This window comes from Oryx dammah, unplaced genomic scaffold (genome assembly GCF_014754425.2).
Source record: "Oryx dammah isolate SB20612 unplaced genomic scaffold, SCBI_Odam_1.1 HiC_scaffold_6, whole genome shotgun sequence".
Classification (NCBI taxonomy): domain Eukaryota; kingdom Metazoa; phylum Chordata; class Mammalia; order Artiodactyla; family Bovidae; genus Oryx; species Oryx dammah.
The window spans coordinates 33505747-33531708 of record NW_024070190.1 but is presented as its reverse complement, the minus strand read 5'-3'; the positions used below and the strand labels follow the sequence as shown (position 1 = coordinate 33531708).

The 25962-nt window shown below is 43.3% G+C and overlaps 1 protein-coding gene across 1 annotated transcript in view; it reads left to right on the top strand.

The window, feature by feature from the left end:
* Nucleotides 1-5447: 5447 nt before the first annotated feature.
* LOC120865178 (core histone macro-H2A.2) overlaps nucleotides 5448-25962 on the top strand; it is a 53186-nt gene continuing 32671 nt past the window's right edge. Inside the window, exon 1 of the mRNA XM_040242192.1 lies at nucleotides 5448-5725. The gene's annotated coding sequence lies outside the window, so the exon portion shown is untranslated. The remainder of the gene's footprint in view (nucleotides 5726-25962) is intronic.

Below are 25962 nucleotides of genomic sequence, written 5' to 3'. Positions count from 1 at the left end.
GATCTAATTTTCAATAAGGGCTACGAGTTGGTGCCTAGAAATCAAGTGGCCAGGATCATTCAATAGTGATTTGCCTTCTTGGCCTCCAAAACCAAATCCAAGGCTTGAGTTCAAGGCCATAGTCCTACCCCATCCATCAGAGCTGTGCACTACCATGAGGCCATAGCTCTCCGAATGCTTTTACTTTTCTAGAAAAAAACATGTTTCTCATGCAGCAATCTTAATAAATGCGATTGGGCTCCATTTCTTGGCTTTGAGGTAATGAAAAATTAATTACCATACTTTTACAAGTAATAGTTTCTACTCACAGCACTCCCTTAGAAGTAAATATATCATAAATAGTTACTGTTATACCAATGGCTGGTAGATTGGGCAGCCTGTCGTCCATAAATCCTTTTTCAACAGACATGTTATTTCTTCTGGGGAACAAACAGATTTGTTTTAGATCAGAGAGTCAACTGACAGATGGCCTTTGTAAAAACACACCATTTGTATAAATAAATTATAGTTTTACTATGGGATTCTGCTTGTGCGCATTTGGAAAATCAATGCCCCCATTCTCTAGAATGGGTCTGAACTGTAAAGAGCCATTTCATTGAGGTGTGAGGCCACATCGCACAATCTCCCAACACAGATGCTAAAGTCCAAAGTCTCTAGATGCACGCTGCCACTTCCCGTCACAACTGTCACAAAGAGTTCTGCCTGGGGGTACTGGGATGATCTCCCAGGGAGCTCCAGCACCAAACAGAGCAAGATACCAACTGGCACACTCCCCTGAGCTCCAGGTTCTGTTTCCATTCAATTTAATGATATCACGTGCCTTATTTCCCTAACTACAACTCTGCATAATTGGGGCTGACAATGTATTTCCCTTAGAAACATGAAACATTTCATTTTCCTTTACAACATAGCTCATTGGTTAAATGCTAAACATTTGGTAGATTTCTTTAAAATCCAAATCAGGCCTTTTTTTTTTTTTTTTGGCCTGGGCTTTCTCTAGTTTTGGTGAGCAGGGGCACACTCTTCTTTGCCATGTGTGGGCTTCTCACTGTGTTGACTTCTCTTGCAGAGCACAGGCTCTAGGCGTGTGGGCTTCAGGATTTGTGGGCTCACAGGCTCAGCAGTTGTGGCTCAGGGGCCCTAAAGCGCTGGCTCAGTAGCTGTGGCACACAGCATTGCTCCACAGCATGTGGCATCTTCCCAGACCAGGGACTGAACTCGTGTCCCCTGCGTTAGCAGACGGACTTCTATCCACTGTGCCACCAGAGAAGTCCCAACCTGGGCTTAACTCTGAACCTACAACAGTCTCAGTCACTACCCGTCTTATAACGTCCACATATGTAACATACACACCAAATATTTACTTGTTCATATGTGGATGTATATACATAGATATGCATCACAGCCACTCATGTAAATCCCCCTTTCAAACCAAAATGTCCTGCGTTCATTCTAACTGGCTTCAGTTGTGTCTAACTCGCTTCAGTTGTGTCTGACTCTTTGCAACCCTATGGACCATAGCCTGCCAAGTTCCTCTGTCCATGGGATTCTCCAGGCAAGAATACCTGAGTGGGTTACCACCTCCAGGGAGTCTTTCTGACCCAGGGATCGAACCCGTGTCTCTTGCGTCTCCTGCTTTGGCAGGCAGGTTCTTTACCACTAGCGCCACCTGGGAAGCCCAAAAGGTCAGGACACAGTATCTAAAAGGACATATTCTATTGTTGTTCTTAAGAACCAGAACCAGTAAAATGTTTCTTTTGTTAGGGGACGATGTTCATTTTAGCCTGAGACACCAAGAATGCACTTTGCTGGCACAATAATTGCCTATGTGTTCTCTCTTTAAGGATATTATTCACTACCCAAAATGATTAAGATTTTAAAGCCACCAGTTCTGATAAGGAAATAAATGTTTAACATTAATCATGTTTACAATTCAAAATATAACAACAGGAAAGACTCCGCATTTCTCTAATAAAAAACTTTAATGTCAGATTGCCTAATATTTTCCAGGCTATAAGGTACATTTAGAAGCTGCGTTTGCTTCTTAGCATAGTGGGGAACTGTTTAGCTTGATGTTTTGTGGGCATTCATAACCTCAGGCTTCCAAGTTGCTATTTACAGTTAGGCCAGTTGGTGCCTTGATGGAATTAATATACCATCTAGAATTGCTTAACTTACATTCAAAGAAGACCTTAAACCAATGATTTCCATCTGTTTTTATGACACTCCCAGGGAATCTCAGGTTACTTCAAAGGAGATCAGAATTCTCAAATGAAATTACTCTGGACATAGAAATCTCATACGCATGTACTTAGATATGTCAGATAAAAACATACACCTACATGATATAGTCTTCTAGAAGAGGTGAGGATCAGGAAATTAATTAGGTAATTGCATCCCAAGATCTCAGAAGGGTAAGACAATCACAAATTATAATAGCTGTCATAAACCAGATTAGAACTAATCATGGAAAATAAAAACCCACTAAATTCACACATCAAACATTTGGATCACAGAAAAAGTAAAATGGCTTTGGAGGGTGGGCAAAATTGAACCTATTTTTAAAATTGATGATTTTGTGGATGAATTACTAGCAGACCCAGCAGAATATGAATCTGGTAGCATGGCTAATTCATTTCTTTCATCTCTAAATCATGTGACATGCCTGTCTCTAAGTGAAGAAACAGTTCATCCTGCATCTCAATAAAATGTTTATGAGAGATCCTTGTCACTAATGGAGTCAACTCACAATCAATACATTTATTCATAAAATCACACACACATACAGGTGAAGGGTTAAGAAAATATTTTCACTGCCACGGTAATCAACCAAACGTACTATAATCATGCTTTTCACTGACTCCTTGAGGATATGGATTGGGAACAGTCCAAGAGATTTTCGACCTTGTGCCCAATCACAAAATTGCTCTGCTTAAAGCAAATGCTTCCCTGGTGGCTCAGCGGTAAAGAATATGCCTGCCGTGCAGGAGACCTGGGTTCAGTCCCTGGGTCAGGAAGATCCTCTTTATAAAGAAATGGCAACCCACTCCAGGATTCTTGCCTGGGAAATCCCATGGACAGAGAAGCCTGGCGGGCCACTTAGCAACTAGACAACAACAAAACAGAGTATGAGGCTGCCACTTCCTAATTGTAACTGGAGGCAAGTTTGTCTCCCGCTCACTGCCTCAGTTTCAACACCTGTAAAAAGGAGAAAACACCCACCCCATAGAGTTGTTGTCAAGATTACATGAGTTAGTATTGGAAAAGCTCAGTGCACACAATAAGCATTCAATAAGTGTAGGGTCTTACTATCATTATTTATTATTCACCTTGTCAGAGGCTCCCTGTGTGGGAGGCCATTGCAGAACTCAAGATTATTGATGAACTCATAATCCTGTTGACTATTTCAAATGTATTTTAACTATACAATATTATCTCATGCTAAATTCCTGTTCATGTTCTAGGTGTTCAATAATAAATATAGACAATTTAACTAGATCTGCACATTAGGTTACATGTTTGTCCCCTCTACATCCTTAATACTAGATTTTTCCTATTACATAAAGGGTTTGACCAAGTGAACTCTGGGATCTCTTCTAAGAACCAGACTATTATGAAACTGACATTCCCTTGATTCTCTGAATTTCAACTACATCATCTATTTGAAGGAACCAACCAGCATGAAAGGGGAAAGTCCTGTCTAGTAAATTTCTTAGACTCAGCCTTTATCAGAAGAGCATATAAGAAAATGCTACGATGAAACAAGTTATATAAACTACACATAAAAATGACCATGCCTACATTTTTATTGGGAAGTTATAGGGAGAATGTGAATCTAATATATATTGATGAATTATTCAGCTCTATTTCAGTCAGCCTGGCTGCCTGTATCACAGGATAGGAGGATTTTTCAAGCACTCCCAGAAGGCTCTTGAGCCCTCTTGAATGTTGGCCTGGAGATTATTTCTGATCAAGTACAGGCATCAGAAATCTATATAGTAGGGAAGGTAGGGGCTTCCTGTAGGAAGGGAAAATCGAAACCATTATGAGATGCCCCAGGGGATCATTTTTAAACTCTTTAAACATGTCTTAGGAAAAGAGAACTTTGTCCTGACTAGATTTCTGACCTGGTAAGTGACCTTCAAAGACAAAGAACAGTGGAGTCATACACAGGGAGTGTAAAAGAGTACGAAGGTGAAGGAAGGAAGTCCCAATGAACAGAGACCATTTGGGTCCAGGAGACTTCGAGAAGCCATGTGAGAGTTAAAGAGAGAGAGGTTTGTTTATACCTTTATGATACATCATAATCTTTTGGGAAATAAACCAATGCTCAAAAAACCCTTTGAAGCACATTTGGTTTAATGTGCTATCTAATTCCATCAACAGCCCTGATTAATTAGCATAAATCCAGAGGGTAATGGACATTTGGGGTCTTCCCATTTAAGTCTATTGGAGGCTTTTACACTGAAAGATTGCCTAAACATTTATACATTTATAGCATCAAATACACATAATATTACCAAATGGAAGAGGCTTTGAAATGCATCCATTTGGCCAGTGTTGGAGAATTGTGTTTTCCTGTGGGTTTCTCTTTTGTGAAGACATCAAAAATTTGCCTCTCCTTTTGTCAATCCTTTGACTTACCAAGAGCGGGAGATCACAGGAAACAAGGATGGCCCATAGCAAGTTAGCTTTTCCCACTGAAATAAACAAATTCCTTGACTCAACCCCCCTAGCCATGGAGCACTAGCTAACGTAATACAAAGGACAGAACTGGCTTCCAGTAGAACAGAACTACAATAAATTCCATTTTCACACCTGATATTGTCCACCACACCCCCATATATTTTTTTTTCCAGAAACTAATAGAAATTGGTCTTTAAGACAATAGCCTCCTGCTAGTCTTAATACCTACCAAGAATACAAATTAACACCCCGTAAAAGCAACTGAACTAAAAATTATGTCCACGCACAGTCTTACCCATGAAAACATACATCTGCTACTCCAAAGAATATGCAACCCTGGATTCTGTCTTAATTTATAAAAAGCTAAAAGGCAGGCATGGATAGATATAAAGTCTTAGTTCTCGTGGCTGTGGCCACCCAACGCTTTCGTCCCAGTGGTGGACACAATCGTTAATGTATTTATTATTCTTTGAGGACACGAGACATTGGAAAATGGCATTTTTCCCTTTCACCTTCTAAGGCTTTCCCCAGGACTACCAGATGAACGCCCACGCCACCTTTTTCCACCAAAGGTGGATCCCGCTAACAGGAGACTCTGGATCGAGACCATAGCGCCTCAGTCACCAGCTCTGGGGGAAGCCTCATCTTAGCAAGTAGCCCTCAGCGCATCCAGCGGATCCGCCAGCTAAGCGGAGGCCGCGCGGTTTCATCATTAATGCTCCTGAAGGACAATAGCTCATCAAGCCCCACCGAAAGCCCCGGACCGGTCGCGGAGCATGGGCTGGCGGGGGATGAGGCTGAGCGACTCCTCCTAGAGGTGGTTATGTGGAGAAGGAGCAATCCCTTCTCCCTCCTCCTCCTCCCCCCGCTACTATCCGCGGCCCGGAGAACTGCCGCTTGCCGCCATTGACACGCACAGATAGAACCCAAAGAAAGGCAAAGAGTCCTGCCCGGCACCGGCGCCGCGCCGGCCGAACCTGCGCCCGGGAAGCGGCGCGCGGAGGGCACCGGGCGCCCGGAGCAGGCGGTGCAGCACCAGGTGAGCCCGCCATGGCGGTGGCATTATTGTTCAGGGGGCTTCGGGGTCTGGAAACAAAACGAGTCGCGGGGGCAGTGCAGGGGCCGGAGAAACCCCCCTGCCCCTCCCCGCTGCCCAGCCCCTGCGGGCGCTCCCCGGAGAGCCGATCCTTGCCGCAAAAAAAAAAAAGAAAGAAAAATTAATAAATCAAGCTGCCCAACTTGCCTTCTCGGGAAATAAAGGGGGGGGTTGCTAAAGAAGCGGTAAAATTCCTGGGGCTGGCGAGGAGCCGGGGGCATCTTGGGCGATGAGGGAGGGAGGAGAAGGGATGCGGGATCCAGCCGCCGGCCCCGGGCAACGCTGGCCCCGAGGGAGCGGAGGACTCCTGGGGATGCGGAGTTGGGGGCGCAGAGGGGGAGAAGGGAGGCGCCCAGCCGCAGAGGAGGGCTAGTCCGGGGGCGGTGGTCTGCGCAGGGGCCGAGAGAGCCCAGGCAAGGCCGCTCTGGGGGCCTCCGAGGGTGCCCAGGTCGGGCGCCGGCTGCTCCGGGCTGACAATGGAAGGGGCGCGGAGGCGCCGGGTGGAGGGAAGAGACCGGGGTCCGGGGGCGGGCCGCGCCAGAGAAGGTCAGGCCGGGGACGCGGGCCCCGGGGGCTAGGGTCTGGGGCTGCCGCGCGGTGAGCGGGGCGCCGCGGGCGGCTGCGAGCCCCGGGCCGGTGCGGAGGAGGGTTCGGGGCCGGGCACTCCCCTCCGGTTTCCTTTCCGGGGCGCCCGGTGCCGACGCGCGCGCTGCGCTTTCCCCGGGAAATGGCGGCCCCTCCGCCGCTAGCTTGGGCAGTCCCAGGTTCCCGCTTTGCGCGGGAAAATAATAATAATAATTAGGGTGGAAAGGAATAAAAGTAAAGTGTCTACGACTCAGGAAAGGGCTGCGCCGGGCGCCAGATGCGGAGCGAATCGCGCGCGGGGCGGGGACCAGCCCTGCCTCCCCGGGCGCCCAGCCCGCTCTCCAGGAGCACCCTAGTTCCAGCCTCGCCCGCCTCCAGAATTCCGCCCGCGGGTGTCCTTCCCCACCTTTCCTCCTGGGGGCGCCCTCCGCTCCTGCCCTCTTTGTTCCACACAACGACGGCCCCAGGGCACTGAGCCTCTCAAGGGCCAAACGAGCCTCCTGTTCCAGTCGTTTCCAGACCCTGATTATTCCTGGCCTGAAATGGGCCGCCGCGGACTTGAGTTAAGCCTGGTCACCGCTGGGTTTATTGGCAATGGCCCCAGGGTGGGCGAAGCGATGAAGGGGACGAGGATAGGCTGAGAAACCACAGCGCGAGCTCCTGTGTATTTTAAGGGGGTGCAGCAGGGACCACAGCCCCGAACCCCTGATGGTAAACTAAAGGCAGTTTGGGTTTTCCAACAGCGCTAATGAACTAAAGTATTAGCCTTTCTAGCCTTTCTCCAGCCCAGGGGAATTCAAAACCTGGCCTAGGTCTAAGCCCCTTGAGACTTCAGGGGCCCATTCCCCAATTGGTCCAGCACAGCAAACGACTTCCTCATTTTTTTCATTTATTTTTGTGTCGAAATGCAATTGTACCCTCACTGGGCTGCGCAGTTGCTACTGAAACGGTTCATTAGGTGAGAGAAAAAGAAACCCTGTTAAGAGCGAACATGTGTCTTCCTTTATGTTATTTCTTATTTAGGAACAGTTCCTTTGTGAAACACAAACCAAGTTACATGTAATTCTCATTGAGTTCACATTTAGCTGAAAGCTATCTCTTACCCCTTTGTAAAATTCTTCTTATTTTCAAATTAATGTTCAGAACAGCAAGATTTGGAACTTCACTAGTCGATTTTTAGAATTGCTTTAGCTCAAGATTATCATATAAATAAATATAGGCACTGCTTGCAGGGAAGTTTCTCTTGAATCACGTAATTCACACCTTTAAAACCCTTATTTCCTGTATCCACATTTCCTTTAAAAATATGCCCAGTTCTCACTCTGGTTTTTCCTACCCTGTCACAGTTCCTCCTCACCCAGATCCATTTACTGCCATACTTTGGACATTATTAATGGTTTCCTCTATTTCAAAACCCTATAAAAGAATTTACCTTCTTGGATCTCCCTCACCATTCCATCTTGTCTAGTTCCCCGGGGTTTTGAGGCGCCTTTGGTCTCCTGTTTCCCAGCGGGTGGGACACCCTGCTAGCTATTGTCTGAGATAACCAGGTCTGTTTTCACTTCTTCCTGCCAGTGAGGCAGAAGAGAATCCTGTCTTAAACAACTTTAAATGAAAGATATCTGTAACTTGTTCAGGAAGGAGGTATGTGCAAAAAACAACCACCACCACCAACTTTCTTAGAATTGTTTTCATTCTCAAAGTTAGATGCTATCTTGGTAAATGCTTTTGAAAAGTGTGTATTAACCAGAGGTGAACAGAAAACTTATGGTTAGAGAGCATTCAACAAGCATTTGTGAAGTACCAGTTATTAAACCCCACTGGATGGGGGAAGAATTCCAAATATGAGGAGATCCTAGACCCTGCTTTCAGAATGCTTACACCCCCAAACCTAGGAAATAAACTATATATGAAGGTAAAAGAAGGGGAAAGGAGATTAAGATTGGCAAACTAATGGGGAAATGGGTACTTTTATATACTGCTGACAGGTGTGTAAATTGATATAGCCTATTTGGAGGGCAGTTTGGCAGTGTTAATAATGTGCATATTCTATGACCCAGCAATTCCATTTCTCAGTATATATCGTAGAGAAGCAGGCAGGTGTGTACACATATTATGTTATTCCCTTCCATGGCAGAGTTTTGGTAATTTTGAAATTGAAAAAACCTAATGGCCACCAGTAGAGAATGACTGAATAAACTCTGTACATCTTCTTGGAAATTAGGAAATGGTTAAAAAGAATGAAGTATACCTATGTATACTGAGACAGAAAGGTCATTAAGACTTATTACTAATGAAAAAAGCAAATTGCAAAACAATATATATTGAGTGGTACCACTTTCATAAAAACAAAATAAAACCATGAATTTGTATAAGTAAAAATGCATACATAAACAGATAGGAAAGGTGTAGAATGAGACACCCACTAAAAGAGACAAGAATTAAAGGCATTGTGGAGGAGTTTAGTCATATTAATCATACCCATCCATAACCATTGTTATAATATTTGAAATTTTACAACTTGGATTAATTTGTATGTTGCTTGGATAGCTAAACACAATTAATTTCAAAGTGATTGATAATATGTAATAAAAGCCATAATTAAAATGCTACAACAGTTTTTAAAGGGAGAAAAGAATTCTAAGCTGGAAGGGAGGATTTGGGCAAGGCTTCACAGGGAATGTAGCAGGATTGGAGGGAAAGAGGGAGGAGAGATAAGGCAGGAGAAGGAAGCCTAATGTAGATGCCAGGCTCTAGCTAGCACCTCCTCTTTCTTCTGCGTGATGGTGTACATTCCCTCACAGGCTGAATCCTGGCCTGTCCTGCCTGCCCAAGTTCAGGCTGAGGAGTGAACTAAATGAACAGGTCACAGCTGCTTTCATCGCTGTGATTCTAATACCTTAAGTTAGATGTAGAAGGAAAAAATGAGGACATGAGTCCTAACAGTGGTATTGGAAAATGGCACTTTGAAAAGGAATGTAGGGGGGACTTCCCTGGCAGTCCAGTGGTTAAGACTTCGCCTGCCAATGCAGGGGGTGTGGGTTCGATCCCTGGTCTGGGAGCTAAGATCCCACATGCCTCAGGGCAAAAAAATAAAATAAAACAGAAGCAAAATTGTAACAAATTCAATAAAGACTTTTAAAAAATGGCCCACGTCAAAAAAAAAAAAAACTTTATATAAATAAAAATGGAAAGGAATGTGGTGGAAACGAGAATGGGGATTGGTTTTCCTCTGGATACTCAATGAGATATGAACTGGGAAGTAGGTTGGAGGGAAAAGTGTTTGAGAAGGTGATCCATTCCCTCTCCCCAAATATTACAAAAGGAACCCCAAAATACTTTGAAAACAAATCGTTAAGGTTGGTTTCACTCATTGAAGGAATATTTTTTTGAATGTCAAATGTGTAGATAATACTATGCAAGGTGCCAGTGTGGATGAAACATAAAACAGAGGGTATGAGAAACAGCCCCAGACCAGGGTTCCAGAAGTGGGGGTGAGGGGACTTGGTCTGGTCTCAGACTGTGTAGCCATGGACAAGTCGTTCAGTGACCACCACCCCTCGTTTTATTGTGGCAGAAACTGGGGAGGGGGTCTAAATGACTGATCACTCAGGTCCTTTTCAGTCTTAAGTTATGATGTTGTGAGATCTTATGGGTCTAACATTGTGGTGATTGTGAATTCCCAGGCAGATGGAAGATGGAAATATGAGATTAGAACGAGACGGGCCCAAGGTGCCAGGCCTTGAGGGAAACAAAAGCATTCCCGCAGAGCATGTGGCTCTTGGTGTCCTCCCAGGACTAACGTTTCTTTTCCACCCCTTCACATTGCCTCCTAAGAGGAATGAGAGAAGCAGAAAGACATCACTGAGTTTTAAGCCTCGTGTTATACACACATCCAGCACTGTAGTATTATAAAAGTCGCTTTTGCATTAAAATGTTAGCCTGCATTCTATCAAAATAGTCTCTAAAACTTTCTTTTGTGGAAATAAGTCATAATAGCTAATGTTTATTAAATGCCTTCCTGCCTGCCAGATACTGTTCCAAGCATTTTATATGTATTGATGAGTTTCATTCTTATAACAGCCGTAAAGACAGGTACTGTTGTTATACCCATCTTGCAGAAAAGAAAGGAGAGGTTAAAATGTATCCAAGGTCACTGCACAACTGGTGGGTGGTAGACTTAGGACTCCCACGCAGGCAGTCTCACTCCACCAACCATATCCTCCTGTGTGCGCAGAGAGAACAGGAGATACCAGCATTCCACTGATTCTCAGATTATGTTCTTTTTAAAGTTTTTTAACGCTATTGTATGCAAATTTTCTGTTGAAACTCTTCTTTATGTCACTATTTTACCTGACTATATCAATAAAAGATAAAGAGCATCGGATTGAACCACCTCACACTGTACTTTAAACTGTCTTTGTCATGAAGTATTAAATAAGATAAATTTGGTGGTTTCTCTGAAGCCCTTACTGTTCATTTATCCATCTCACCATCCATCATACTTTGCCCGATTTATTTGACTGGCATTGCCAATTTCGACTTGGAATGGAGTAAGTAATTCAAGTCAGAATTCCCATGCTTTGACAGAACGTGTATGGAAACAGGCATAGGACCACCAGCCTCGTACAGGGATGTTTATTTCAGCTGATTCTGTGATGCCACAAAAATTAAGTACAGCAATAGTATAGTTTAGGTCAAAATTGCAACACATGGTCTGACCAAAGATTTGAAGGTCATTTCTGGATATGAGAAGTAGTTCTGATGATACAGTTTCGATGCCTAAATGTGGTTATTTCCATGACAACAGGATAAAAATCTAACAGAATGAAATCAAACTTTCTGGGAAAACCCAGACCCTGTGCTCACTGATCTGGCCTCAGTAATGGTTCATACACAGAACTGCGTAACTTGTATTTTTGCTGCCTTCACTGCTCAACAAAAACATAACAGTCAGTAGTGGTGGAAGAATACAAAAAGGTAAGTTCCAGTAGCTTATATCATATACAGCATAAACTTTTGGATCAGACGATAATTCACTGGGTTCCCCACCAGAGTGCTCAACATCCAAATCGACCAGTCTTCCACAATTTCAGTACGGTGGTCATCCACTCAAGCACTGCCCCCTGCTTCTAAACTGGATTTTCACCCCTGGCTATTCTTTGGTAAACAATATAGATTGTCTTGGGGTGGAAAAGAAACAAGCCATAAACTCAGTAAAGGTTTTTGGGTCTGCTTTTCTTTTCTGTGGTTATCATGGATGATGGAATAGTGACTTCAAAGGAAAGATCACCAGCATATGATTTAATTCTACCCGATTGTTCCATTTCTAGGAATAAACTAACAGATGAGGGTGGGGGTTCAGAAGGAGTGACATTTTAAGCATCTTCCTAGAGTAGCAGCAACTTTTAGGTCAGAAAGGACCTCAGAGGTACTCTCCAGGGGAGTACCACAGGCCCAGAGTTCCTTGGAGGCCCAAGACAATAAAGGGTGGGGACCAAGCCGTCAAGCTTCCCAGGCCTTACCCATTCCAATCCGCATAACTCCCCCTCTTTCTGCATGTTATATATATTCTGAAAGGTGTTTCATTTGAGCAAAAGAGAGGTTCTGAAAAATCAACTGATTTGCCCGAGGGCCACAGCTGGTCTATGCAGACCTGGAATCCTCCCATTGCCCCACCATAATGCATACTGTGAGGTCTAGCTTGTTCCACCCGCAGATGGAATGGCACCGTATGGCTGGCAGTCTCCTTACTATTGCAGGTGATACAACCTGCCAGGGCCCCAGACTATGGGGGACACTCACCACTTGGACCAGGGAGCAACACTGCCTGTCACCAACATAGAACCGAAGCAACAGCCCCCCAGCCACTGTTGCCCACAAGGTAGCCACTGCCTGAGGACCAACGTAAGGAACACAAGGTGGGGAGAGGCAGGCAGGGGGAGGGAGGGAGGAGAAGGGGCTCCAGGACAGCTGCCTCTGCTCAGCATACAGTCTGTTGTAGCTGTGAGAGCCTGCAAGTGGCGCCACCTGTATCCTCAGTTGCCCAGCAGTATTGGATGTCTCTGGAAGCCCCTCGTAGGTCAGGCAGCACAAGGGGCTGCAGCCCACTCACTGATGGACTGGTCCACTCACCACCAAAGGAGGCTACATCCCCTTCCCTCCCGCTGAGCAGCTCATCTGTGTTCAAAGCTAGTCCCCGGCAAGGACAGGTCACTGTTATAACAATACACCTCACTATTAATCTGAAACTGTTCGATTTTAAGGAAACAGGATAGCATGCCCACTGTTCTGATTTGTTAATTCTCAAAAGAGCAAAAAGACAAAACCAGGCTGGACTCAGTGAAGGGTTTTCTTTTATTGTGTTTTCCGTGAATAAATAGATTCAGGAAGGCAAACTGGTTCATTTTCTTCTGGGATGTGTTACTAACTCAGAATCAAAGAGAATTCAAAGTATTTTTATTCATTCATGTATACTCATTTCTCATCTAATTAATACCATAGGTGGCTAAATATATTTATATTAGAAAGTAACAGAAGGCTAATAACAAAGAAGAAAAAAAATCCTTAACTCTGGTTCAATGAAGACAAAATGTTTTAAGAGTCACCAGAGATAATTGAGGAATATAAAATTTCTTATCCAGAGATGGTACAAGACTTGGGGCTTCCTGGTGGTCCAGTGGTTAAAACTTTGCCTTCCAATGCAGGGGGTGCAGGTTCCATCCCTGGTTAAGGAGCTAGGATCCCACATGCTTCATGACCAAAAAATCACAATGTTGTAACAGATTTTACTTTAAAAATGGTCCACATTAAAAAAAAAAATCTTAAAAAGTCACCATATACTACAGTAGCAGCAGATAGCCTAAGTCCACTCCACATCGGCTCCATCCCACACTCTGCTCTCCAACCCTTCTAAAATGTCTCAGACAGCCGCATATCTTCTGCCTCTGAATTATAAAGAATGTGCTGGCAGTTGATTTCCCCGCCAAATTATTCCAGGACATGACTTGAGATGCTTTTTTAAACGGGACTGATTTGTAATCCAGTAGCAGCAGCAGTAACAGTATAATTTAAATAAATTGGGTTAATGCTTGGTTCTAACGTTTGTGGTTGGTTAATTTAGTTAATTTGATCCATGTCATCTTGATGAAATTGCATTTGATATAGCTTTTTACATTATAAATTGTTAATGCACTTTAACATATATGACGATAAAATTATTGACTCTTCTCATTCACTTAAAGGTGGCCTTGGAAGAAAATGGTTTGGAAAGTATTACTTGTGCAATAATGACTTGCCCTTGGAGTTCATAAATGGAAGTGTAATAGAGCAAGTGATTTAGCTAGCACTACTGAAAATGGTTTTTACAGCTACAAAATAATACTAATAAACTACTATTATTTTAATATAGTACTTATAGTAACACACTGAAATATGTTAGGATTTTATCAGGTATGAGACTGGAATATTTTTTTCTACCCTTTAAAAACATATATCTACATACAGTTAATGTATTTACATTGAATTCCCTAATGTCCTACCTAATTTTATTTCATCTCATTTTATTCTCCCAAAGGATAGTTTTGAAATGACAAAGTAAAGATGCTTATTGCAGGATCTACTTTGTTTTTCATAAATATTTACAATAGAAAATATTCTGAAGCATAGTACGACAGATTAGGGAAATATCATGGGAACTGAAGATGAATAAATTGAGTAAATTTCAGCAATTTTAAAATGAATCCATTAGGGGATGACACTATGAATTTCATGATTGTAAACATTACAGAAGTTTGTTTTTAAATTTATTTCTATCATTCAAAAGCGAGAAGACCTCTTAGTTCTAGATTTAAAATAATGTATGTAGAAAAGCATTTTGATTTATATACTTCTGAAGGGAATGACCTCAAAAGAGTATTTAAAATAAACTGTCTTGATAGTCTAGATCCTTCGTCAAGGTGGCTCATCAGCCTAATCAAACTACACCTGTGACACACTGGCTTGTAATTATTGCTGCCAATCTCAAATGCTGACTGCTATCTCTTTTTAAAAGATGGTTTGCTGAAGCTCAGAGGCAGAAAAAGTTGTCATTTAAATCAGAATTGCTGGTGGCTGCTAACAGGCCATCTTGCCAGTTGGCTACTTTGTCTGTTCCCCATCAGTCTGTATATAATAAAAACTTCAAGAAGTTGGGGCATGAAACTTAGTTTATTCTCGATCAGCTATTTATGCTTGAGAAAGAACTTATTTAAATTAAAGAAAGATACTAGTCTAAAAAGAGCTTCCCTGGTAGCTCAGCTGGTAAAGAATCCCCCTGCGATGCGGGAGACTTGAATTCCATCCCTGGGTTGGGAAGATCCCCTGAAGGAGGGCATGGCAACCCACTCCAGTATTCTTGCCTGGAGAATCCCCATGGACAGAGGGTTGCAAAGAGTCGGACACAACTGAGTGAATAAGCACACAACACATACATTGTTCTAAAGAAACCAGATTATTTCATCTTTTCATGAAGGCAGTCAGTGTATTAAGTAAAGTTTGCTGTTTCTCACCAAGAGCAATTCATTCAGTTAGGGCAAATGCTTGCTTAGGATGTTTTCTTTCCTTCCACTCCTCCCATCTGGGATTACAGTATAGTTTTAAATATTGTTTATAGGAATTCCATATGCTATAATTATGCAAATACAGACACACTGAATCTAATTCTACTAGTGAGTCTTATACAATCTTTCTTTTTGATGTGGACCGTTTTTAAAATCTTTACTGAATTTACTGGGCTTCCCAGGTGGCCCTAGTGATAAAGAACCTGCCTGCCTGTGCAGGAGACATGAGACATAGATTCAGTCCCTGGGTTGGGAAGATCCCCCGGAGGAGGGCATGGCAACCCACTCCAGTATTCTTGCCTGGAGCATCCCATGGACAGAGGAGCCTGGTGGACTACAATCCATGGGGTCAAAAGAGTCGAATGTGACTGAAGTGACTTAGCACACTGAATTTATTACAATATTGCTTCTGTTTTATGTTTTGAGGTTTTGGCCGAGAGGCATATGGGATCTGAGCTCCCTGACCAGGGATCAAACCCAAGCTCCTTGCGACAGAAAGCAAAGTCTTAACCACTGGACTGCTGGGGAAATCCGAGTCTCCTACAATGTCTTGATAAGAAATTTTGTATTCCTCAATTGTCTCAGGACCAGTTAGTTTCCACTGACTCACCTGGTGATGAAAGTAAATCTGAATTTTTCAATATGCCATTCTTATTCAATCACAAAACTCTTGAGCTTTTTCTCTTTACTGGTATCCGCATATCTAGGCTAATTCCCAAGTGATGTTTGTTAAGATGTTAAATTAAAATGACACTTTCGATTTCCGGTCCTAAGTGATGGACTCTGAGCACCTGCGCTTTCCTAGAGCACATGAGCTTTTCCTCTAGAGCCCACAGAAATAATGGTAAAAGATGTACAGAGAAAATAAGCCCTTCACAAGCAAGCAGTGGGGGCTGCTGCTGATGGTAATCAGCAAATGGGAGGGAGATTTCAGCAAATTTCTTTCTGTGACTGAAAGCACATAGAAACATAAATGGCATCACTGAAAGAGCCACAGCTAAGAATAAAAGCAGGCGGGAGCTGCCCTGAAGTTGGGCAGGATGAAAAATGGAAAGTCACTGAAGGTCTGTCTCCAGAACAGCTAGGTGAATGGGTCTCTCTCCCTCCCCTGCTCCTAGTTGGGCTTCTGTCAACCTGGCATTTATCCTCCAACCTGACAATCTGAGGTTTCTTCTCTAAAGAAACTGAACAACTACAGAGAAGATCTAGAATCTGGAGGATGGGTATGGCTCTACCAAGTAAAACTCTCATTCTGCCATTTGAGGGCTCTCAGTTCCTAACCAAGCATCCTAAGATGATGCCTCCTAATTGGCATGCCCCATGCATGTACCCTGAGGTCCCAAACAGGAACGATGCCTACCAAACAATGGAAAGCTTTTCTGTCTGCCTGTAGTAAGCAACCGTGTCTTTCATTCATAAATATGAATGCATGCCCAAAGATCACCAGACATGGTAGGAAAGCCAACATGAAAAAGAAAGATGAAAAGAAATAAATGGGACAACTGAGTCGAAAACCTCAGGTATGCAAATGACACCACCCTTATGGCAGAAAGTGAAGAAGAACTAAAGAGTCTCTTGATGAAAGTGAAAGAGGAGAGTGAAAAAGTTGGCTTAAAGCTCAACATTCAGAAAACTAAGATCATGGCATCCAGTCCCATCACTTCATGGCAAATAGATGGGGAAACAGTGGAAACAGTGTCAGACTTTATTTTGGGGGGCTCCAAAATGACTGTAGATGGTGATTGCAGCCATGAAACTAAAAGACACTTACTCCTTGGAAGGAAAGTTATGACCAACCTACACAGCATATCAAAAAGCAGAGGCATTACTTTGCTAACAAAGGTCCGTCTAGTCAAGGCTGTGGTTTTTCCTGTGGTCATGTATGGATGTGAGAGTTGGACTGTGAAGAAGGCTGAGCGCCGAAAAATTGATGCTTTTGACCTGTGGTGTTGGAGAATACTCTTGAGAGTCCCTTGGACTGTATGGAGATCCAACCAGTCCATCCTAAAGGAGATCAGTCCTGAATATTCATTGGAAGGACTGATGCTGAAGCTGAAGCTCCAATACTTTGGCCACCTGATGCGAAGAGCTGACTCATTTGAAAAGACCATGATGCTGGGAAAGATTGAACGCATGAGGAGAAGGGGACAACAGAGGATGAGATGGTTGTATGGCATCACCGACTCAATGGACATGAGTTTGGGTAAACTCCAGGAGCTGGTGATAGACAGGAAAGCCTGGCACGCTGCAGTCTATAGGGTCACAAAGAATCAGACACAACTGAGCGACCGAACTGAACTGAGTCAGTAAAATAATTTAGAGAAAGAAGATGATGTTAACATAGCCCAGCTAGTTTCAGGGAGATTGGAAGACATGGTGCATTCATTAAAAAAAAAAAAAAAGATGCTGTGAAAAAGGAACAATCAAAGAACAAGAAAGAACGCTCAGAAATTAGCAATATGATTACCAAAATTAAAAAGATGGGATTTCCCTGGCAACCCAGTTGTTAGGACTCCACACTTCCTGCAGGGGACATGGGTTCGATCCCTGGAAGGAACTAAGATCCTGCATGGGAAGAGAAGGAGTGGGGAGAGAAATTTAAAAGCCTGAGAATCAGAAGGAAAAGGTTGAGACTTGGGGGAGCAATCTGGGAGATCCAAGACCTAGTTTACAGACATCCCATTAAGAGACAGGTAAAGGGAGAAGGGGGAGAAATAAAAGAGATGGGGAAAATACTCAAATACATAACAGGAAAAAATTCCAGGAGTTTTGAAAAATTTTCAGATTGAACAGGCTTATCATCAAGTGCTGACACCTAGACACATCCTTGTAAATTTTAGAACACACAGAGAAAATTTAAAAGTTTGGGGGATTGGGGTCTATCAAACTTCTCTATAAAACTTAATGTCAAAAATGATGGCTCAGTGGCTTCAAAACATTGAAGCAAAATGACTTTGATGCTAGAAACTCCACCAAATAATAATCCAAAGATTATTCAATAAGGACAATTTCATTTGTGTAAGAAAAAGTTCACCTCTCAGCACTGTCCTGGAAGAGCAACATGAGGCAGATAAAAGGAAAACAAGGGAGAATGCCAATAAGGAGGAAGTCATGAATCCAGGATGAGCTAGGAAGACAGCCCCAGGATGACCACTGGGTAGAACAACCACTCCACACTGGAGCTCCAGGAACAATGTCTCTGGGGGGAAAGTGCCCCCTGCAAACAACAGTGTGACCTAGAAGCTGGGTGATGCCCAACCAGGGATCAAACCCAAACCCCCTGCAGTGAAGGCTTCCCCAAGGGCTCAGCAGTAAAGAATCCATCTGCAATGCAGGGGATGCAGGTTCAATCCCTGGGTCGGGACGATCCCCTGGAGGAGGAAATGGCAACCACTCCAGTATTCTTGCCTGGAGAATCCTATGGACAGAGGAGCCTGGTGGGCCACAGTCCGTAGGATCACAAAAAGTCAGACATGGCTGAGCATGAGAGCACTAGTCAATTGCAGTGAAAACCCAGAGTCCTAACCACTAGGCCACCAGGGAACTCCCAAGGCACATTTCTCTTCTGTCAACAAGAGCAAAGATAAGTACAGTGAATCCTCATTATTCATGGATTCCATATATGCTAACTTGCCCACTCACTGAAATTTATTGGTAACCCAAAAATCAATACTTGTGACACTTTTGCAGTCATTCAAAGACATGCACAGAGCAGATAAAGCTGACCCATCCACTGCACACCTTCCCAGCTGAGATCAAACAAGGCCACACTCTGCCCTCTTGTTTCATCTCCCACCTTGTACATGAGTCTTCATCATGGTCTATTTAGTGCCGTGTTTTTCAGTTTTGTGCTTTCTGTTAGTAACCTCACTGTTCCAAATGACCCCCAAGTGTGGTCTTGAAGTGATGTCTAGTGTTCCTAAGGGCATGGAGGCTGAGATGTGCCTTATGTAGAAAGTATGTGTGTTAGATAAGCTCTGTTCAAGCAAGAGTTATTGATGCTAGCCATGAGTTCAGTGTTAGTGAATCAACAATTCATATTACATAAGGTGTCTTTGAACAGAAACATACATCAGACAAGGTTGTGTATTGATCCGTTGATGAAAATGTGATCAGAGGCTCACAGCAGCCCAACCTTGTTTCCCCAGAACAGCTGTTCACCACTCACTAATGCAGTGTCCTACCTACTTTATAGAACACGTTGTAGCACATGGAACTCTGCTCAATGTTATGTGGCAGCCTGGATGGGAGGGGAGTTTGGGGGAGGATGGGTACATGTGTATGTATGGCTGAGTTCCTTTGCTGTCCACCTGAAACAATCACAACTTTGTTAACTGGCTATACTCAATATAAAATAAAGTTTTTTTTTTTTTTTAAAAAAAAAAAGAACTACTGCACATAACAAGGATCTACTGTAATTACACAAATACCTCATTTTACTGTGCTTCACAAATATTGCAGTTTTTCACATATTGAAATTTTGTGGCGACCCTGCCTTGAACAAGTCTACCAGAGCCGTTTTTCCAGCAGCATTGACTCACTTAGTGTGTCTGTCACATTGAGGTAATTCTCACAGTATTCCCAACATTTTCGTGATTATTATTTTTGTTACGGTGATTTGTGATCAATGATCTTGGATGTTTCTGTTGTAGCTGTTTCAGCATCTTTTTAGCAGTAAATTATTTTTTAATTAAGGTCTGTACATTTTTTTAGACATGCTGCTGTGCTGTGTGCTTGGTTGCTGTGTGCTTGGTTGCTTATCCGACTCTTTGTGACCCCATGGATTGTAGCCCGCCAGGCTCCTCTGTCCATGGGGATTCTCCAGGCAAGAATACTGGAGTGGGTTGCCTTGCCTTCTTCCAGGGGATCTTCCCAACCCAGGGATCAAACCCAGGTCTCCCACATTGCAGGCAGATGATTTTTACTGTCTGAGCCAACAGGGAACCCAAGACGTACTGCTATGGCATGCTTAGTAGACCACAGTGACATGAAAACCTAACTTTTATATGTGCTGGGAAGCCAAAAAATTCGTGTGGCTCACTTATGGGGTTATTCTGGAGCTACACCTACAACATCTCTGAGGTATGCCCGTAGTAACTTGGGTGTGTGTGGAATGTGCTAGCGTTGGACCACAGAGAAAGAAGTGTGATGCTAGCATCCCACTCAGGTCTGACGGGAACGATATTTACAAAGCCTTCATCATGTAAATGCTATTCATCGGCATTTATTTTTAAAATTTCACCTAGGGACAAAATTGTGATTACAGAACAAAATAGAAATGTTGTAATTCGGGATAGTGGAAAATACAAGAGGTGGAAATAGGGAAGTAAAGTCGGGAGGTGAGGGCCAAGGAAAGATTGGGGCTCGCACATCCTCATTTTACATGGCGAAGGCTTAGGAATCAGTACCTAAAGCTGTGTGTGTGAAAGTTGCTCAGTCGTGTTCAACTCTTTGCAACCCCATGGGCTATACAGTCCATGGAATTCTCCAGGCCAGAATACTGGAGTGGGTAGCCTTTCCTTTCCCCAGGGGATCTTTCAACCCAGGGATCAAACCCAGGTTTCCCACATTGCAGGCGGATTCTTTACCAGCTGAGCCACAAGGGAAGCCCAGCTATACTGGAATGGGTGCCCTATCCCTTCTGCAGCAGATCTTCCAACACAGGAATCACACTGGAGTCTCCTGCATTGCAGGCCGTTTCTTTACCAGCTGAGCTGTCAGGGAACCCTGAAGTTGATGGAGTCAGTAACAGGAATTGAAACATATTATTTAAGGTTTTCAATGCAATCAGTGGTTGAAATAAAATGATAAACTTCTTCACCTTTTCACTTTATTTTACTGTTGTGTGCAAGTATTAAATTTAAAGATAAATTCAAAAAATTTAAATAACTTCTTTAACTTTTGTTTTCCCAGCTTTAGGGAGACCCTGAGCCGGTCCTAATTATATGTTTCAGCTTATATAAGCTCACAAGAGAATGTAGGGTCTTGGCCATTTTTTTTTCACAGAACCCAGAAGAAAAGCCTTCCATTCCATTTATTAAGTGGTTCAGTCTCAACAACTTAATAAGTATTTCTGTCCTAACAATTTAGTAGCCATTTGAAAAAATAATAACACATGAATTAGGAGAACAATTGCATCCCATTCTTAAATAACCAGGGATGAGTTAGAAAGAGGGGGTGTACACCTATTGGACAGTACATGATTTCTCCCACCTTGGAATCAGATTGAACACCCCATTCTCATTCACATTCATTTTCACCCCGCACTTGCTTTTAATCACAACAGCCAATAACTCAGCTTTGCAAAGATATGGAATCACCAAAAGGAAGATAGTACAATCTACCCTGAACCACCGGTGGGACCACACAAGCTGGTAGGTGTAGAGACAACCAGAGGTTGACTATCTCCGTAGTCCACTTGAAAGCTTAAACACTCACTGTTTTGTCCCAGGGTCCCTTGGCACACAGTTTGGGAACCATGGCTCTAGCACCTTTAAAACTTTATTATGATCTGTCATGCAACTTCATTGGAAAATATTTGAGGACAAAGGCCATGTATATTTTACAGTATCTAATGTAGTTTCTTGTTCAATAATAAGTGCTCCATAAATACTTTCATTGAATCTATGATCTCATAGATTGTAAGATGCATACTGATTTCTAGAGATTAAAAAAAAACATTTGAGTGCATCATAAAATCAATGAAATACAATAGTAATTTTAATAGACTGGTGTGATTTTATTGCCCAGGTCTGAGTCAGTGTTGCAATTTAATATTAACCCGTGTGATACCTGTAAAGTCTAACCCATCAGTGTTCTTATGGACTTAAAACCCAAACATAAAAATAAATCCTGAAACAACAGAGTCTGATATGCCCTCTTCCCCAGCACACACAAAACCAGTGGTGTCCTCCCAACCGCTGTGCTCCCAGAGGTGAAAGGCAGTGAGCAGGCCACACTCATTTTCCCTGCCTCTTCCCTGAGTTTTATTTTCCTGCCCTCCCTCAACTTAACACGCTTACAGCTCTTCTGTTCACCTTGCAAGTCGTTATGAGACTTTCTACAGTAGTCATACCTTAGTCTTCCAGATGTGGAAGGACAGGTATGATACGGATCCGGCTCGTGTCTGGTCTGCTCTCCCATCCCTCTCATCCCCCGCGTAGTGTGTATAACCACTGGAAGAGTTTCATCCAGCCATCTTCCTTCTTCAGGCCTATAAACAAACATCACACTGTAGTCCTTAAGCTCTGCCTAATTGAACAGAGCTTGTTTTCGAGGAGAAAGTAAGTAAATGTAAACGTTTAATTATTAGTCTAGTGAAACAAGTTTCACGTTGCCGTGGTTCTTTTCTCTTGCCAGGAGTGGCCCTCCACAGGGGTTCATAGTCACAAGAGGAGGGAAACCTGCGTTCGAGTTTTTTAACTCCTCTATGACCAAGCCTGCATAGAGTCAGGGGTGGTCTGGAAAAGAAGGAAGTTAAAGGTTATCTTTTCTCACCACTGCAAGCAGAGTCCAGAGCAGGCTAGTGGGCAAGGGGGGATTTGGAAAGTAGGGTCTTCTCTCAAGTGGGCTGAGGAGGTTCTACCCTCCCTTCCATCTATGGGTCCCGGCAGGTGTGACCTGTTAGCTCCCATGAGTCTGCTGACTGCTTCCCCAAAGGATTCCCGGACGTGGTCTGATTCTTTGAATACGCAGGGGCCTCCCAGCCCTCGAGGCCAGGAGTTAGGCACCTGGCTGCTTAAACTCAGCACAGTGGGTGCACGTTCAACCAGAGGGAGACCCCTTCCAGGGCCTGAGGGTGGGCTCTTGTCTAACACTTGGAAATGACTTGTCCAAGGAGACACCTACTGACAGAACAAAAGACTTTATTGGCAAGGGGGTGGAGAGCAGCAGGGTAAGGGAACCCAGGAGACCGCTCTGCACATGGCTCACTGCCTCAGGGTTTGTGGTGGTGGTGGGATTAGTTTTGGGGTTGACTCTGGCCAGTCATCTTGCCTGTGCCCATACTTGGTCTGACTCGGGGTTCTCCCTAGTGGTTCGGGCATCTCTCAGCTAAGATAGGTTCCAGCATGAGCGTTTCTGGGAGGTTGGCAGAATATTTCGCTCTCCTGATCAGGACCTCCTGTAGTGAGACCTGTAGTTCATGCAAATGATTATTATTGTGCCAGGCCACGGCGACTGGTTGTGGTCACTGGTTTCCTATCAGAAAGACAGGTCCGCAGACACAAAAACTCTACAGTTCTACTAAAGCACACGCGACAGTCCACCTCACATTTAGACTTCAGATAGCGCTGCACCCCTAGCTCTAAGGCCCTTTTGTTGTTTAGTCGCCAAGCTGTGTCCTCTTTTGAGACCCCATGGACTATAGCCACCAGGCTTCTCTGTCCATGAGGTTCTTCAGGCAAGAATACTGGAGTGGGTTGCCATGTCTGGAAGTCAAAGGAAGAAATTCTCGATACAAAGTGCAATGTTGGGGGTGATCCCTACATTTTATAGTGTTCAGCCCGTACGTTACTTTGATCTAACCCTTGTTTTCCTTTCTTGGCTATTTTATCTTCATGAATGTGTTAGGCATCAATTCCCTAAAGTCCCCTATTTCTCTTCTACTGCCAGTCCTCATTTCCAACTTGTAGGGCAATTTGTGACTCCACTTGGCTAATTCTGGGACAGTCCCTGGGTGGCTTTATCCTGCACACCTAGTCATTCCTTGTCTGTTTTCATTTGAGAAAATGTCCTGGGCATGGGGGGGATGAAGGGGTCCTGCCCTTGTGACATTTGTGCTCCGTGGGTTTTGCTCTCTGTCAGAGAGATTATGACTTTCCAGCACGTTGTACTGTTGCCATAGAGTATATCCATCCTGTGATGGGCTTCTCAGGTGGTTTCCTTGGCAACCACACCTACTAATCTTCCCCCTCCCCCAACTTACCGGTAACTGGGGAAAGGACATAATTGGTTTAGTGGAGTTACCAACACTAACACATCTTTATGCACCTGCACAGGCTTTTAACTCTTTAGAACTCATTTATTAAAGAGACTAAGCTTCTTTTCCAGAGCCACTGGAAAGTGCATTGCCAAAGATTGGAATGTGTAAGATCAGAGAGACCTTCAGGATCAATTAGTCACCTCCCTGTTTTACAGAGGAGGCCCACACGAATGACACACAGAGCTCCCATAGCTGGTCATGAAGAAGTGGGACCACACCCAGGGACTCCTGCCTGGTCCCAGGCTTTTTCCACTACACCAGGGGCCACCCTCATTCTGAATGTCACTAGTGGCTAGCCAGCATGTGCCACGAAGCTGTCCCTGAGAACAGCAACTGTTTAACATTGTTGGGAGTGTTCCCTGTCCCCCAGGATGGTACAGACCAGTAGGTACCTCATACACTTACTACTAATGCCTGACCTAAGTTTCTTTAATATGAGTTGATGTTCATAGTCCTAATACGCAGCTACTTGCTCCATCACAGAGAGGACAGCTCTAAGTGGATTTGTGAGAGTTTGCAGCAAACGCACAGAAATGTGGAAGTTCTAAAAACACTGATGCTGTCTTATCCTTGTGCCTTACTGGGAAAGAGATAAAAGTTCTTAGGCTATTTGCTCATCTGTCTCATACTTAACTTTGATGAACACCTACATCTCTCGGTGGCAAAATGACATAAAATAGAAGTGCAGTAAGTACATAAGAACATACAAAAAGAATGTATGTAAAGTATGTAGTAAAAATGCCTCTAACTTACATCATTTACCTCTGAGATAAGAGGGTGCTGAGAATGGGGTTTGTTGCTAATTCCATAGTTTTTATATAAAAATCCTCAGTCATACGGAGTAATCAGATACTTTAGAAAATTGAACTCCATGTTCGGTCTTCCATCTGGATTAAATAAATCCCAGTTCTGTATCTTTCATATTAGTCATGAGTTTATTTATCTAGCACTTTCTTCTATCATTTTTTTTACTTTCATGACATCTTGGCTGTTGGCAAACCGACCGAGCCAAAATTTGTGTTGCTTCAACAGGTAGAACCAATTTTATTTTTTACCTTCTCCTCATTTTCCATCCCCAAAGAAAATGGCCACTGAAAATAATGTTGCCTTTGGGCCAGAGAGGTTTGATTCCCTAACATTTTTCCTAGAAAACTTTTGTTTCCTTTTCTTTGATCCTTCTTGTTTGTAATTTGCTGTTACTTATTCTAGCTTATATTCCTTTTTTTGGTTATAATACTCTCTCCACCAACAGGTTAAGCTCTATTACAATTCTCTGAATTAGTTTTAGCCTTACAAAGGTTTCTTCAGATGTATATAATTATTTTTCATCTTTACACTAAAGATAGCTTCCTGAAATAACAATAAATCATATATGTCTCTCTCCATGCATTGTACTGAAGTCACCTCTTTGTGCTGATTCTGAAGTTCCTCCCCCCAAATCACCCTGGGTTCCCCATTCCAAAGAGCAAGAGTCTGAGTTGCACTATGGTTTTTCATTTGCTGTGTTACTCTGTATCAGCATATTCAATAAAACTGCCTCCTCTGGCATATTTCTGTTTGCAAGGATGCTACATTACTAGAGAATTTAGAGAAGTGTTTCCATCTAAAAGGTGCACATCAGCTCTGAGTTGTGGGTCTAAAGCTAACCATTATGATAAGCATGGCCATATTAACTTTGTACTATTTATTAACAAGAGGCAGAAGCAAATCAAGGCAAAGAGGAGCCATATTGGTTTTCTTGTTGCTGCTGTAACAAGTATTCCCCCAAATTTGGTGGCTTTGAACAATACAAATTTATTCTCTTACAGTTCTAGAAGTCAGAAGTCCAAAATCATTTTCTTTTTTAAACTTAATTTTATTATTTCTTTGGCTACGCTGGGGCTTCATTGCTGCACATGGGCTTTCTCTAGTTGCGGTGAGCAGGGTCTACTCTGTAGTTTGAGTGAGCAGGCTTCTCATTGCTGTGGCCTCTCGGGTTTCGAAGCTACTTCTAGGCACGTGGGCTCAGTAGT